Source organism: Ruditapes philippinarum, unplaced genomic scaffold, assembly GCF_026571515.1.
Source record: "Ruditapes philippinarum isolate M1 unplaced genomic scaffold, ASM2657151v2 ctg77_1_1_1_1, whole genome shotgun sequence".
Taxonomy (NCBI): domain Eukaryota; kingdom Metazoa; phylum Mollusca; class Bivalvia; order Venerida; family Veneridae; genus Ruditapes; species Ruditapes philippinarum.
Genome location: NW_026864370.1, coordinates 181,297 through 198,472, shown reverse-complemented (window position 1 = coordinate 198,472; position 17,176 = coordinate 181,297). Strand labels below are relative to the sequence as shown.

Genomic DNA, 17,176 nt, shown 5'->3' with positions numbered 1-17,176 from the left:
AAAGATATTATTTTGTGTGTTAATGAAATGAATGAGACTAAATATATGTTTTCAATCAAAGCATATACAAAAAGTTTGAAAAATCGGTTATTTCAATTGTGACTTGTCAGCAATTTCTGCATGGCTCTCAATCGAAAATCATGACAACAATTTGAAGTTAAATCTTAAATTTAAAATAAAATGTGCTAGTTTACAGTTAATACTTTTACAAAACGCTGTCTTAGTTTTGGCAGCATTTTTGTCGCGACCAACGCAATGTAACGACTTTAATCTAGTCTATTCTTTATTGACTTAAAAAAATCCATTACTTTTATTGAATACTTTTATTAACCCTTATATTTTATATTTGAAATGACATTCGATGGGCATATACTTTTTACTCTGTGTCTCTTTGAAGAGAGACGATAAGTGGAACACAAAATCATGGTTTAACGCTTTATTTATGATACGGGGATGGGATTGGGTGGAGTTTAACTCCTCATTTTTAAGAAAAGCTTAGAATGAAACTCAATTGAATACAAATTTACAAAAATGCCCACTGTATTTATCAAAATATGTCTTTATATTTTCAAACACTAACACATTTTACATTAATTTAATAAAAGTTATAAATCTGTTGGCGCTGCACAAGTAAACATCGACACGGCATAATTTACAATTTTCATATTTACTTCACCTTGCGATATACGAGACTAGCTAAATTATGGAGAAAAGATCATTTTCGAGATAGAATATGTCCGATTAGGAAAACAAACTGAAACGTCTATTTTCGTTTTTTTATTTAAACTGAATCACTATTGTCCATTTTTAATGTAGCAGAGAATAAAATGCTAGTGTCTTTTGATATGAGGCTGCTATGGGCTGGAAGGGGCGAGGATTGCCGAGCCATTTCTGCCAATATTAGCCGAGCCTGATAACATTAATATCAAAAGGCAGTAGAAGGTTGCTCTATTAATTTAATCATATAACATATAAAACTGTCAAAATTACAAACTAATCTTCTTTTCGATGGAGATTTTTGTAAAAAGATATATTACTGTACAAAGAAATAACTCTTGAAAACAAATCCCTCCGCCTCTGAAACTTTAAATCAACTTGTATAATTTTCTCTCGAATCGAGATTTTCCGTTTAATTACAGATACAACAGAATGTAAAAGAATAAGATTCTTAACATTAATCATCCATCAAATATCATCTCTCCGAATTACATAAACTTTCCAGCACTTTTTCCGTGAAATTTCAAATTCAAAAGATCGCCATAATTTTAGTTTCAATCAAAGGAAAGTCAAATGGGCAATTTCAAACAAGCCTCACAAATATGCGTTTTATTTTCTAAACGAAACGATTTGCCAAAAAATCTACAGAAATAAATTCATGCGGGGGAGGGAACAGGTAGTCAAAGACCCAAGTTTTAAGGAAAAAGTGGGTACGCAGTTACCTGGTTCAAACTTGATAATTTCCTCCAGATAGACGTATTAGCGATTGTCCTTATCTAGTCACCATATTTGAAGTATGAATTTTAAATTTGTAATTTCTAAATAAATTTACATGTATTCCAAAAAAATAATATTTTAACTATTGATCTTTACAGTATTTTAATTTTAAGTCGGCCATCTATGACCTGTACTGTGTCGATGTGACGTAAAACTCAAAAACAAACAAAAACAAAAGTCGGTCATCTACAAAGAACAAGTATACTGACCATGGAAATGGCGACATCAATTTTATACTCAGCTGATTCTTATTTCATAACATACCCCATCGTCGGATACCCAGAGCCGAACCATTAGCATTTATCAGTTATGTCACATGTTAATCAACGGTCTTTAATCTTTATACTTAATGACCTCGGTCTACTTAAAAAATGAACAGTGATAAATTTAACTTTTAATCAAGTATCCGTATTACTTAATGAAATTATTTAGGGTGTAACCATTGTAATTATGACTGTATATAATTAGCACGTTAACATTACAAGGTACATACAAGCGCACATTTAAGACCGGGCTATCGGTTTTTACATTTACATTAGACTTGATTTAAAATCACTGAGATGAAATGCATGGCTGAAGTTGAATTTATCATATTCAAAATGTTTATCCAGCCTATGAATCAGACGGATATATATTTAATCCTACTTCCTCAATTTCAACATGTGTGACTTTTAGCGTCTTTGATATCATTTCAAAATCCTATGTAAGGCCACCTTTGAATCGTTTATCTATTGGGCTGATTGTTTTCATTTCATAAGAGCGTGTGTTCATTGCGAAAAAAAAGCAAAACTAAGAAAACGAAACTACGAAACTACTTCACTCTTCTGGTGAAGCGAAACTACAAAGTCAACACTAAAAAAAAAATAAAAATAAATAAATAAATAAATAAAAATTAAAAATATGAATTATAGTGTTTTATTAGAATTTTACAATAAAATTGCAGTTTGCAGATGGATAATATTAGAAACCTATTATATTTATTAGCAAAAATAATTATAATATTGATTTAATCGCCATTTATTTGCATAATTTCTTTACACAAGTCCTTCCGCTCACATTGAAAAATACGAAAGTGATTTATAAGATATAAAAAAAAAACAACAACAAGACACTTTTAAATTGGTATGTATGCTAATATTGCAGTTGTAGACGTATATTATCAGAAATTGATAATATTCATTGTCAAAAATAATCATTATGATGATTTATAGCCCATTTATTTGCATGAGTTTTATATTCAAGTTCAGCGATCTTCCTTTCACTCACACTGAAAAATGCGAAAGTGACTTATAAATTATAAAATATAGTATTTTAATTGAAATTTATAATAATTTTGCAGTTTGTAGACGTATTTTTCATCAATGATTGATACTTTTTCCCCAAAATAATGATTATGATGATTTAATATCAAATTATTTGCATAATTTCTATACTATATACATGTTCAGAGATTTCCCTTTCCCTCACAGAGAACAATACGAGAGGAAATGAAAGTAAAAATATTAAATGTAGCGTTTAAATTGAATCTGCAATTTGTAGACGTATGTTATGAAAACTAAATTTGTTTTGGTTGATTTCTTTAAATCATTAAGATGATTTAATCTTCATTTATTTGCATAATGTTTATACATTAGCTGAGACATCTATCTTCCTTTCGCTCGTTGTGAACCTGATGAAAGTGACTGATTGAATATCAAATATAGCGTTTAAATAGACTTTAATATTAATATTGCAGTTCGAAGAAAATACGGTATCTTCCTTTTTATCCTGCATAAGATATGGCCCTTCCTTACTTTTTATACTGTATACATACGTATTTCACAAGTTGTGTAAATTCTACTGCCGGCGAATAAATATTTCACTTGTAATAAAATTGTATTTTATTTTCGAGTCGACGGATTTTCTACAAAAAACGGTCCGAGTGGGAGCATTCAGCAGGTGCGCAATGACGTAGTATCCCACCATTGCATTTCCAGAGTAAAACAAAAACATAAATATCGAATGCATACACCCTATATAGTCCCGTTTTAATTTTAGAGTCCAAAATATCTATATCAAATGTATATGATACACACCATATAGCCCAATTTCTATTTTCAAGTCAAACACTTGTAAGTCCTTATTGTATCTGAAGTAACAAACTGTCAAAATATAAGTAAAAAGGACATTAACATATAAGGCTAGTGCTTCGTCCAATAAAGATTTCACAGCTATATACCCATACAATAGAATTTAGTATTGGACTCAATAATATATAATAACCTGAGTGTTTTGGGGGGAAGCTATCATAGTGATTGTCCGACACAAATGGTTATACACGTGACTAACATAATACAGGGAGAGTACCTGAGTAAAACAACCAATATTTAAGCTTGAAAGGTACCATGTGACATTGAAAATGTCAATGTGATTAAGAAACCCAACTAAATTATTCTACAGCAAATTATTTGTACATGTGTTTGACAATTTTGCTATTCTTTAAAGCTACATGCCTCCGGATGAGCAGAATTATTTCAGAAAAATCAAACTTGAGAGAAAAATGTACTTTGATTTTTAGAAAGTAAAAAGATTCAAAATTCAAGTTTTAATTTACATGTTATGTGCGATGCAAAATGATTAGATAAAAAGCTGAAAACTTAATCATAAGATGCGTAGTTCAAGTAAGCAAGCAGATTTCATTACAAAGTAATGCGATATTTCAAATTATTAAAGTCATTATTATTCGTGCGGCACAGATTTCCGTTCTCTTTGTGGATAGGTCAATCCACAATGAAATTTCATTTCGTCTGCTGTAAGATTATTTTTCACTACATTATTTACATTCTGCTTTTTTAAAGGCACATCATGCCTCAGAAATCCTTTTTTATTAAATTCTTTAGAAATGTTACACACATGTTAAATAATGTTTTAAAAATGGATTTAGAACATGTAAAATAATTAACAGCTGAAGAAAGTAGGGCTGAATGTGCAGTAATGTTTCGTAAAGGTAGCAAAATGTAAACAAATGGTATTTTGACTTCCATACAAAATACTAATTCATTATAATTATACCAATTGCCAGCAAAGCAAAAGAATTTATATGGCAAATAAGTATTTTTGTGGAACTTGTAACAAGACACCAAATATTAAAAATGTTGAGAAATAAAAATGATAGCATTTCTGACGCATAATGTGCCTTTAAAAAAAATAAACAGTTAACGGATTTAAGAAAATATTCTTTGTGACAAAACCACGAAATTTCATGCCTACAAAATTAAGTGAATTAACAGTATGCAAAAAAACTGAATATTATATGAATAGATTACAATATTTATACATAACAAAGTAATGCAATAAAGAGCTCTTTAATATAACTGTAGACAACTTAAATACATAATAAAATCCCGAAGTATTTCATAGTCGGAGCATATATGTTTTATTGAATATATTTCAATGAAAATGAATTAAGAACTGTTTCTTTTTATAACAACGACATCACTTAATCGTTTTTTAGATTCTTAAAATAAGTCAAATCATTTGCGACGCGGAAGAAATGAATTATATATAATTTCCTATCAAGCGACATCACATGTCTTTTTATAATGATTTTAAATATAATACAGACAAATATATATTTGTTTTTAGGAAAATTAAAAATGTCTCACTTTACATCAAGGAAGCAAAATGAAACAAAACCAATAAAATATAAACGACAAAAATATATAAGGAAATGAGGTAGCTCCATCGGAACCAATGAAAACAATAAAATTACATGATGCTTGCAGACTTGGTTTGACTGAGTCTGTTCATGGGAAATTTGGAAAGGCGCAGCATCACTCTAGCCCCTTAGCACTGACTTTAGCGATAATCAATCTTCAACATCTAATGTGCTGAAGTCAATGATTTCCAAGGACCTCACGAGTATAACAATAAATTCTGTTAATCTGTTAAAGCTTAAAAGAACGCAGTTAAATGAGTTCAATTTCTCAATCTCTCCCTCCCTCTTTTACCAAAAATTTACGTACAATATTCGACTTCGTCATAAAAGGAGCTCTACAAAATCGATTTTCTCATACAATGAGCTCTACATACCCGACTACGTCATAAAAGGAGCTATACATAATCGACTACTTCATGAAATGAGCTCTACATTATCGACTACGTCATAAAAGGATTACATACTCGACTTCCTCATAAAAGGAGCTCTACCTGAGTCCCAAAATGCCTTTAAAGCATAACATTTGAAAATCTACATAAATCACCTGGAGCACCTGAAACGGACAAATTTGAAAGTTGTTAACTTAAGTTTGCCCAAATAAAATTAGAAATCGATACCTACTGCTATTCCAATCCCGATTTTGACTCCAAATTCATGCTTATTTTCATGAAAATTTGGAAATGTAAATAAAAGTAAAATATTGTGAGATGAACGAATAAACTAATTTACATATAGCATTCGGCACTTACAATCCAAGAAAACTACCAAAAACTCGTCATCATGTGCAAAAACAGCCGTTACTGCCTAAGTAACGCAGTAGAAATGTGATGATAAAATACTGCAAAATCAGTCTGAACCAGCACATAACATGAACAATATTATTTGGATCTTAAATGTTTTTACCTTTCTTAAAATTTTAGTTCATTTTTCTCACTATTGATTTTCTTGAAAATTTTTGGCTAATCTGGAGGTGTGAAGCATCAAAATCGTTTAAACGATTTTCATTTTTTAAGTATTATGTGTAAATGAAAATGATTATTCTAGGCATACGGAGCGAAAGAATGATCCAAAATTTTTCACATGTTATTGTTATATAAATCTAGAAAAAAAATATTTCCTTGTCATAAAACGTCATTGCAGTCCTTTTATGCCTTCTTTGAATTTCTAAAATATGTGTCACTCGTATAAATTTGGAAGAAAATTCTTGTCCACTTTTACAAAACAATTTAGTATGCTATTTAGTTTTTCACCAAAAATGTACAAAATATCACTTACCGCTATTGTTAACTTCAGCCCTCTACTTCCCAAAGTATTTAAATGATAAACATTTTAAAACGCAACAAAGTAAACATAATCAAGCCGGATTTCAATATCACCTCGTAAGATCTTGTTTAGTTTCAGTATTCAAATTTAAAATTCAATATATTTCCTTTAAAGGAACATAGCCTTTTGCATGTTTTGTTTATCAGTTATCTAATTTCCACTTATTTAAATACATTTATCCAATTTGATTGCAAGCCGATTAAAAATCCAACAAGCCAAATACCTCCAAAAAATAAATTATAATAGTAATAACAGCAACAACAATCAAAGCACAGAAGGCGCTGAATTTGTTTGGGTCTCAGAATGTCAGAAAGGTGGAGGTTGTGAGATTATAAACCAATTTGTTTTTGTATAGTGCCACCAGTGCTTTCCAGCGCTTTAATTGTAGTTAATTGGCTTTAAGACTAATTGCAACACTGATATTCAATTCAATGTTTATTTGATTTAAACAATTTGAAAAAAAAAGAGTTGCCTTCCTAGATTTGAACTCCAGACCCCTCGGCCACGGTGGAATTTATATGTAAAAGGTCTGAAGAAAACCAAATTATTCTAAATTAGGGTTTGTAACCCTTATTATTTCTGCGCTTACTGTTGTTTAACACAGATGTTAATAATCATGGAGCTTATTATAAGCATGTATATCTATAAAGGATAAAACAATATTAGAAATCTTCGACCATTCGGGAATTATTTTGCTTAAAAATTAATGCGCCTGTCATTTTACCATCCTTACGCAGTGATCTGCCCTGAATTTTTTCGGCGTTAATGTACATATAAAGGGAAGTAACCGCTTCAAAAAAGCGGCCTACTTTCGGCATTTGCAATTAACAGCATCAGACTCTGAAATTTCGCTACCATTATTTGTTTGGTCTGACGACCCAAACAAATAAAAACCCTTTGCTGTCGTAATTTAAATATTGGTCAAATTTGAATTTAGCTAAGTAGCATTTACGCTATAGAAGGTTGGTGAACAGATTTATAAAAATAACAATTTTCGTGTCATATTTCTTAACAAATGTGTTACCGGTCCGTAAAAATATTTTAATTGATGAACGTTATTTTAAACTACATGAGGACGAAAAATTAAGTAGCAGACGACAATTAACTGAGAACAATTATCTTATTGCATTACATGGCATTACCCGTAATTCGTGAAGTAGTCGCGAAGTTGAATACGTGAAGTTGAAATCGTAAATTCGTGAAGTTGAAATAGTGAATTCGTGAAGTTGAAATCGTGAATTCGTGAAGTTGAAATCGTGAATTCGCAAAGTTGAAATCGTGCAATAATGAAGTTGAAACCGTGAATTTACAAGGATGAAATAGTGAATTAACAAAGATGAAATCGGGAATTCATAATGTTGAGATGCCCCCCACCGGTCTTTTTAATGACAAACAAGTGTATTTAAGTCCGTTCCTAATCATGCGCGTTCTTACTTGCATTTTCGTTTGTAAATGTTCGGTATGTAAGTGGTGATACAAGATATTTATTGCCATGGTGGCGCACTAAACATTTAGTATTGCAGTATAACAATTTCGGTTACATGAATATCTATCTGTAAAACAGAATTAAATGCATTAGTGCTTGGTATCTTAATTGAAAATGGCTGATGTGTATCAATATTGTTATATGCAGATGATATAGTTATTCTTGCAAAGAATGAACATAATTTACAATAATTTTTATTGATGTTAGTTTGCCTATGTGAATGGTGTCAAAATAATCACATGCTGATCAATATGATTAAAAGTAATGTTGCACACTTTAGGACAATGTCTATGCAGAAATCTAAGTTTGTATTTAAATGCAAAGATGAGGTACTTCAATACACTCAAAAGTATACTATCTTGGTTTGACCCTAAATGTATTTTTAGGCTATGGTTGTGTCACAAGCAGCAGGAAGGGCCTTTGGATTACTTATTGCAAAAATTCAAGGCAATAGTAGGTATGCCATTTTATGTTTACACAAAATTATTCGACAGCCTTGTTTGGCCAGTCATTGCATATGGTGCAGGCATCTGGTGCACTAGACAGTTCAGTTGTATAGATGCAATACAAAACAGGGCCATGCGTTTTTTTTCCATGGGAACTGGTAAATGTACACCTAACCTTGCTGTTGCAGCTGACATAGGCTGGGAGCTAACTTTCTCTAGACAACTTAAATGTGTAGTGAACCTGTGTTGTAGTTTTTCAAAAATGTTTGACAGAAGAATTATTAAAATGGTGTATAATCATTGTAAACATTTATCTGGTATGTATTGTAAAATCTGGCACTTGACAGTTAATGAGTTGTTTAAAAATATCACTGTAGATGTAAAAAATGTACATTTATATGAGCAGGCACTATTAGAGAAATTGCAAGTAAACTATTTAACCAGTATCTAGATAATTGGATTGAATCTTTACATGGGTTATACAGTTTTCATGGGTCTGGACGCAATAAATTGAGAACATACAGGAATTTCAAATTCCATTTTGAAACTGAGAACTATATTAAAGTACTGCTTCCATATAAGCATAGATCGGCGCTTGCAAAATTTCGTTGTGGAGTCGCTCCAATTAGACTAGAACCTGGTCGTTATGAAAGACTAGCAGTCAATGATAGAATATGTCTATTGTGTTATACTGAAGTAGAAAATGAAGTTCATGTTCTTTTGAAATGTCCCCAATATGAAGATATCAGACAACGTTTCTTCGACAAAGCAATGTATATATGCATAATGGGTTTTTGTAAGCAAGCTAAATTTTCTACTTTCCAATAAAAGTATTGTTAGAGAAGTTGTATAATCATGCTACCTATTTTAGAAAGACGTGCAAAATGCTTGACAATGTATTATAATAAGATATATATATATATATATACAAGTTGAAATTTAGGAAGTAGGATTAAATATATTTATCTATATATATATATATAATATATATATATATATATATATATATATATATATATATATATATATATATATATTATATATATATATATATATATATATATATATATAGATAGATATATAGATAGATAGATATATAGATATAGATAAATATATTTAATCCTACTTCCTAAATTTCAACTTGTGTGACTTTTTGCGCCTGTAATATCATTTCAATATCTTATTAAAACGCAACTTTTTAGGAAAGGCCACCACAATATTTGATACTTGAACCGTTTATCTATGGGGCTGATTGTTTTCAAGCGTGTGTTTATTGCGAAAAAAAGCGAAACTACGAAATTACTTCCCTCGTCTGGTTAAGCGAAACTACGTAAAGTCAACACTGTAAAAAACAAGAAACAAAAAAACACGCACACGCACACACACATTTCACTTTGTTGCCTACTGTTTGTCGAAACCTGCAAGTTTGGGGCGCGAAGACTTGGGCGAAAACGCACCAAATACGACTTCAGTCGTGCTGCAACCTTTTGTCCGCCATGCAAAGATACTACATAGTTAAGTGGCATGTTTTCGCTTACTTTTTATTTTCGTCGCACCAGGCAAAGACAAGAAAACACCAAACTTTAATCTGTCGTGTAATTTGACATATAATTTGATACATATTTGAACTAATAAGACATTATCATACTAGGAAATATTTCAGCATACACATATATTAATATACATACAAAATACTAAATCATTATAACTGTACTAAATACGAAAAAAAAAACACACACACACACACACAAGAAGAATAAAATATGGCTCAGTCATATACGTGCACACAATGAGTAACTTTTTAAAAATTTTAAATAAAAAAAGCTTCTGAAAATGAAAATACTATTTTTTAATGCTGAAATTAAAGCCTGTTTCTGAAAAGAGCTGTGTGCAAATGCTTTGGTCATATGTGTAGTGAAAATAAATGTTGTTTGTTTTCCTTTTAATAACATGTATTGTATGAGTTTTGACTGTGTTGTATACATGTGTGCTGTATACATACATTTATTTCACACCTTAAAAATATAACCAATGAAATAAGCTTTTCGTGATGCTCAAATAGAAATCATCTCCGGATCCAATATTATGAAATTAGTATCGTTTCCATCTAGAATAATGTATAAACATTGCTTGTTTTCTGCTCTTGTACGTGTAAAATAATTTTCAATGAGGGTTTTAACATAATTTCTTATAGAAAGACCGATTGAGGGCACTCAGAGAAACAAAAACTTATCCCATTTTCAGGCGTAACCCAGGCAATAAATCTAGAATTTTTCTTACGATTGCCTCAAGGACTGTAGCCATCTTTGGTTCGGTACATTATATTTTAATACTTGAACTATTTCTTATAATATGATTGTATTTAACTTTCGAGTCGACGGGTTTTCTACAAAAAACGGTCCGAGTGGGAGTATTCAGCAGGTGCGCGATGACGTAGTATCCTACCATTGCATTTCCAGAGTAAAACAAAAACATACATGTCACATGCATATCACATCCCCATACATGTATAGTCTCGTTTTCATTTTAAAGCCCAAAATATCTATATCAAACGTATAATGCACAACATCTAGCCTAATGTCTATTTTCAAGTTAAAACACTTGTATTACAATATTACAATATTCCTTATTGTATTTGTTACTAAGATTCGACCCGTTGCTAATTTTAAGAGAATTTTGGGTCAACCCGTTTGCCAAATATGTTATACCATTGTATTGTTACTGTCCATACATGTATGTATATGTTTATTTTTTATTATTTTTATTTTTTTGCTATAAAATGAGATTCAAAAGAAATTCAGTATTGAACTAAGCCATGTATAATACCCGAGGATTTGGAGCTATCCAGATGAACGTTCTTCACAGATGGTTGCACGTGATTTACATAATATAAGGAATACATCCAATATTTAAGATTGAAAGGTATCGTGTAACATTAAAGTCAATGTGAATAAAGTATTCTACTATTATCACCATATTTCTTCTGCGTGAATAACGCAGTAAGGGCTATTTGGTCATATGTTGACCTCTTTTTGGTAATTTACATAGACTGTTTCAATGTGTAAAATACTTTAATTTACTTGTGTATCATTTTATTTCTCTGGTTTTATATGCGCATAGTTGTTTCGCTCTGTCGTTTGCATGATGCTACGATACAAAGCAATTTCGCTGAAACCCGCATCATAAACAAACAGGCAGATTTATTTACAAAGTAATGCGATATTTCAAGTTAAAACGATCGTCATTTGAATTAATACTGTAAAGTCATTATTACTCGCGAGGCACTAATTTGCTTGCTTTGTGTGGATAGGTCAATCCACGAACTTAAGCTTCAACGAAATTTCATTTCGTCTGCTTTAAGATTACTTGTATTCTATTATTTACATTTTTTTTTTTTAAAGACAGTCCACAGCTTTAATAGACAAAACCACGGAGTCTTTCATGCCCACAAAATTAAGTGAATTAACAGTATGCAAAAAAAATGAATATCATATGAATAAATTACAATATTTATACATAACGAAGTTATGCAATAAATATCTCTTAAATGAATATGTAGACAACTTAAAAGCTGGCAAAACATACAAAATAAAATCACGATGAAACGTTTTATAATCAAAACATGAAGAAGATTTTAATGTAACCAGTCATGGCTTATATAACTCGAGCCACTCAGCATCAAACTAAATAAGGTGTAGGGAACAAAAAATAAACAACACATATCTTACTTTAGATTAAAAAAATAATTTCCGACGCAGAAATGGGGAAACCAATTCATTTCCACATTTCCAGCGATGCTTGTTGTATTTTTACGACGAATAAATTGTGCTTTAAATTAAAAAGGAAAATAATTTGCGACGCGGAAATGAATAATATAATGTGCCTTTCTGAACGACATAAAATAATCAAATTATCACATGATGATGTAACACGAACACTTTACTTGTTGTACGCACGCACGCACGCACGCACGCACACAATGTATTCTTATGATATTATGCATTCTAAAGTCAGCGACCTAAAAATTAAGGAAATGAGGTAGCTCCATCGGAGGCTATGAAAACAATAAAATTACATGAAGCTTGTAGACTCGGTTTGATTTTGTCTGTTCATGAGAAATATTTGAAAGGCGCAACATCCTTCACCCCCCCCCCCCAGCCCCGGCTTTAGCGGTAATCAATCTTCATCATTTAATGTGCTTTAATAAATGATTCTCAAGCACCTGACAAGTATAACAAAAATTTTCTGTATTCTCATATTTTTAAAACCTCCCTCCCTCTAAAGGATTCTTCTGAGTCTAAGAAAGCCCTACAAGCATAAAAATTAAAAATCTATAAAGGTCAACTGGGGCACCTAAAACGGACAAATATGAAATATATTATCTAAATATACCCGAATTAAATTAAAAATCGATACTTAGTGCTTTTCCAATCCCGAGTTTTGTTAAAATCGTTTAATCGATTTTCATTTTTTTAAGTATTATATGCAAATGAAAATGGCTATTCTTGGCATAAGGAGCGAAAGAATGATCCAAAATTTTACACATATGTTATTAGTATAGAGCTACATCAAATGTTATATAAATTCAAAAAAAATCAATATCATTAAACGGTAATGCAGTGATTTATTTCTTAATTATGTGTCACTCGTGTAAATTTGAAAGAAAATCCATGTCCATTTTCACAAAACAATTTAGTATGCTATTTAGTTTTTCACCAAAAATGTACAAAATATCACTTACCTCAGCCCTCTACTTCCCAAAGTATATAAATGATGAACATTTTAAAACGCAACAAAGTAAACATACTCAAGCCGGTCATAAGATCTTGTTCAAATTTAAAATTCAATATACAATGTATTTCCTTTAAAGGAACATAGCCTTTTGCATGTTTTGTTTATCAGTTATCTAATTTCCACTTATTTAAATACATTTATCCAATTTGATTACAAGCCGATTAAAAATCCAACAAGCCAAATACCTCCAAAAAATAAATTATAATAGTAATAACAACAACAACAAAAACCCTATGCTGTCGTAATTTAAATATTGGTCAAATTTGAATTTAGCTAAGTAGCATTTACGCTATAGAAGGTTGGTGAATAGATTTATAAAAATAACAATTTTCGTGTCATATTTCTTAACAAATGTGTTACCGGTCCGTGAATAATATTTTAATTGATGAACGTTATTTAAACTACACGAGGACGAAAAATTAAGTAGCAGACGCCAATTAACTGAGAACAATTATCTTATTGCATTACATGGCATTACCCGTATAATTAATTCGTGAAGTAGTCGCGAAGTTGAATTCGTGAAGTTGAAATCGTAAATTCGTGAAGTTGAAATAGTGAATTCGTGAAGTTGAAATCGTGAATTCGTGAAGTTGAAATCGTGATTTCGCAAAGTTGAAATCGAGCATTAATGAAGTTGAAACCGTGAATTTACAAGGATGAAATAGTGAATTCACAAAGATGAAATCGGAAATTCATAATGTTGAGATGCCCCCCGCCGGTCTTTTTAATGACAAGCAAGTGTACTAATCATGCGCGTTCTTACTTGCATTTTCGTTTGTAAATGTTCGGTATGTAAGTGGTGATACAAGATCTTTATTGCCATGGTGGCGCACTAAACATTCAGTATTGCAGTATAACAATTTCGGTTACATGAATATCTATCTACTAAACAGAATTAAATGCATTAGTGCTTGGTATCTTAATTGAAAATGGCTGATTTTTATCAATATTATTATATGCAGATGATATAGTTATTCTTGCAAAGAATGAACATAATTTACAATTGATGTTAGATTGCCTATGTGAATGGTGTCAAAATAATCACATGTTGATCAATATGATTAAAAGTAATGTTGCACACTTTAGGACAATATCTATGCAGAAATCTAAGTTTGTATTCAAATGCAATGATGAGGTACTTCAGTACACTCAAAAGTATACTATCTTGGTATGACGCTAAATGAATTTTTAGATTATAAAGTGACTGCTATGGTTGTGTCACAAGCAGCAGGAAGGGCCTTTGGATTACTTATTGCAAAAATTCAAGGCAAAAGGTGGTATGCCATTTTATGTTTACATAAAATTATTTGACAGCCGTGTTTGGCCAGTCATTGCATATGGTGCAGGCTTCTGTGGCACTAGACAATTCAGTTTTATAGAAGCAATGCAAAACAGGGCCATGCGTTTTTTCATGGGAACTGGTAAATATATACCTAACCTTGCTGTTACAGGTGACATGGTTTTGGAGCAGACAAATAAAATGTGTAGTAAACTTGTGTTGTAGATTTTCAAAAATGTCAGACGGAAGAATTAATAAAATGGTATACAATCAATGTTAACATTTATCTGGCATTCATTGTAAAAACTGACACTGTACAGTAAATGAGTTGTACAAAAATTTATTGTAGTGAATATATTGATTTAGAAAATGTACATTTATATAAGCAGACACTATAAGAGAAATTGCAAGTAAACTATTTTAAACAGTATCTAGATAATTGGATTTAATTGGATCTTTACATGGGTTATACAGTTCTCATGGGTCTGGACGTAATAAATTGAGAACATACAGGAATTTCAAATTTGATTTTGAAACTGAGAACTATATCAAAGTACTGCCTCCCTATAAGCATAGATCGGCGCTTGCAAAATTTCGGCGTGGAGTCGCTCCAATTAGGCTAGAAATTGGTCGCTATGAAAGACTAGCAGTCAATGACAGAATATGTCAATTGTGTAATACAGACTGAAGAAGAAAATGAAATTCATGTTCTTTTGAAATGTCCACAATATGTAGATATGAGACAAAGTTTGTTCGACAAAACAATGTATATTAATAGTGGGTTTCTTATGTTAGCAAGCTAAATCTTTTACTTTCCAATAGTAGTATTGTTAGAGAAGTCCTGAAACCTTATTTTAGAAAAAAACGTGCAAAATGCTTGTATCATAATTAGGTCTTTTTATGTATATAGTTTTATATGGTTTGAACACTTTTTTATTAATGAAAATTGTTGTTTTTTAAGGCCTTTTAATGATGTCACTTTTTAAAGAATTTAAGATCTTAGCTGGTTTTTTTAAAGAAATATCAAAGTGTGAAGAATGAAAGATCTTAGCTGTTTTACATTATTGTAACAAATTAAAGTTCTAATCTAATAGTTAAGTAATATTATCTATCAACAACTAATCAGATGTGTATTTTAGACTGCTTATCTTTGATCTGATCAAAGCTGATATATGACTATGTAAAATACCTTTTATAATTAATGTCTGAAATGTGGAGATTTTTTAAAATTCTGATATAACCTTTTAAATGTTGATTGTATATTAAAATACTTGTAACATGTTTGTAACAACAAACATTAGTTTCCTATAATTCTTTATAAGAATGACCATTTACATGTATTTTAAGTTTTAATGAATGTATATTTGTATTATATGTACATGTAATGGATGAGACTTAAATAAACTATAAGCATGCAAATCAATGTTACAAAACTATCTTTGTAAGTTCATGAAACGCTTTGTAAGAAACTTTTTGTTTTTTCATAAATCAAACTTCCTTTATGTTATTTTAATCAAGACAGAAAATCAATGAAGCTGATAAAATTATCAGCTTGTGAATTTTAAATGTCACAATAAAAGAAAACTAAACACACAAGAATGATAACAGTATTTGATCTGCATGGATGTTTTTTTATTGCTCACCATTGTGGTATTTACCCAGTTTTCTTTTATTCACAAAATATTAAGTTTTTGCAACTCTAGATATCAGCTTAACTAAATTATCTTCAAAAACAATGCAAAGAATGTGGTCCTAACAGCGATCGTGGTCCCATATACAAAAATTAAACAATAAAGCGTATACTTTTGTATTGGTATAAGGAAGTTTTATATGTACGGAAGACCGTTGGAGACATTTCAACTTAATAAATTCCCGATTTCATCTTTGTGATTTTACAATTTTAACATCATGAGCTCACGTTTTCAACAAACGAAGTTCTCGAATTCACGATTTCAATTCATGAGTTTACGATTTAAACTTCACGAATTCAGTTTCGCGAATTCACGATTTGAACTTCACGATTTCATCTGCATGAATTCACGATTTCAACTTCATAAATCCAAGATTTCAAATTCATGAATTCCTGATTTTAACTGCACGATTTTAACTAAATGAAGTTGAAGTCGTAAAGATCAAAACGTGAATTCATGAAGTTGAATTCGTGACGTTTAAAACGTGAATTCGTGACGTTGATATCGTGAATTCATAAAGTCGAAATTGTGAATTCCTGGAGATAAACCCGATAATTCAAAAAGTTGAAATGTAACCACCGGTCTTTTGGTCATATCCCCTATGTTGATTAGTACATTATGTAATCTTATAAATGTAACAATCCAAAGTTATACAATTTTTTTAACTACTTCATTTTCGTTAGCTCGGTGTCAAATGTTTTATTATGATTATTATTATTATTGTTATTATGACTTTTTATTTCACGCGTTTCGTAATATAGCGTAAAATATTTGTCTGAACGCGTAACGTATTACAAAGGGTGATAAATTTGATATTGGTCAGTGTGTATTTTGCACGGGTTTTTCATTGAAGCATACATGTATTTGTGTGTATATATAATAGTTGTGTAATTAGATGCTGGTCATTCTACCAGACAACTCCGAATAAGTCTAATCTTAACTTCACACGTGGCAGTCGAAAAAAAA

General features: G+C 30.8%; 1 protein-coding gene across 1 annotated transcript in view; it reads right to left on the bottom strand.

Moving 5' to 3' along the window:
* The window catches only part of LOC132725371 (uncharacterized), a 42,404-nt gene extending 35,664 nt beyond the window's left edge, over nucleotides 1-6,740 (bottom strand). Inside the window, exon 1 of the mRNA XM_060710475.1 lies at nucleotides 6,467-6,740. The gene's annotated coding sequence lies outside the window, so the exon portion shown is untranslated. The remainder of the gene's footprint in view (nucleotides 1-6,466) is intronic.
* Between the last annotated feature and the right edge of the window lie 10,436 nt (nucleotides 6,741-17,176).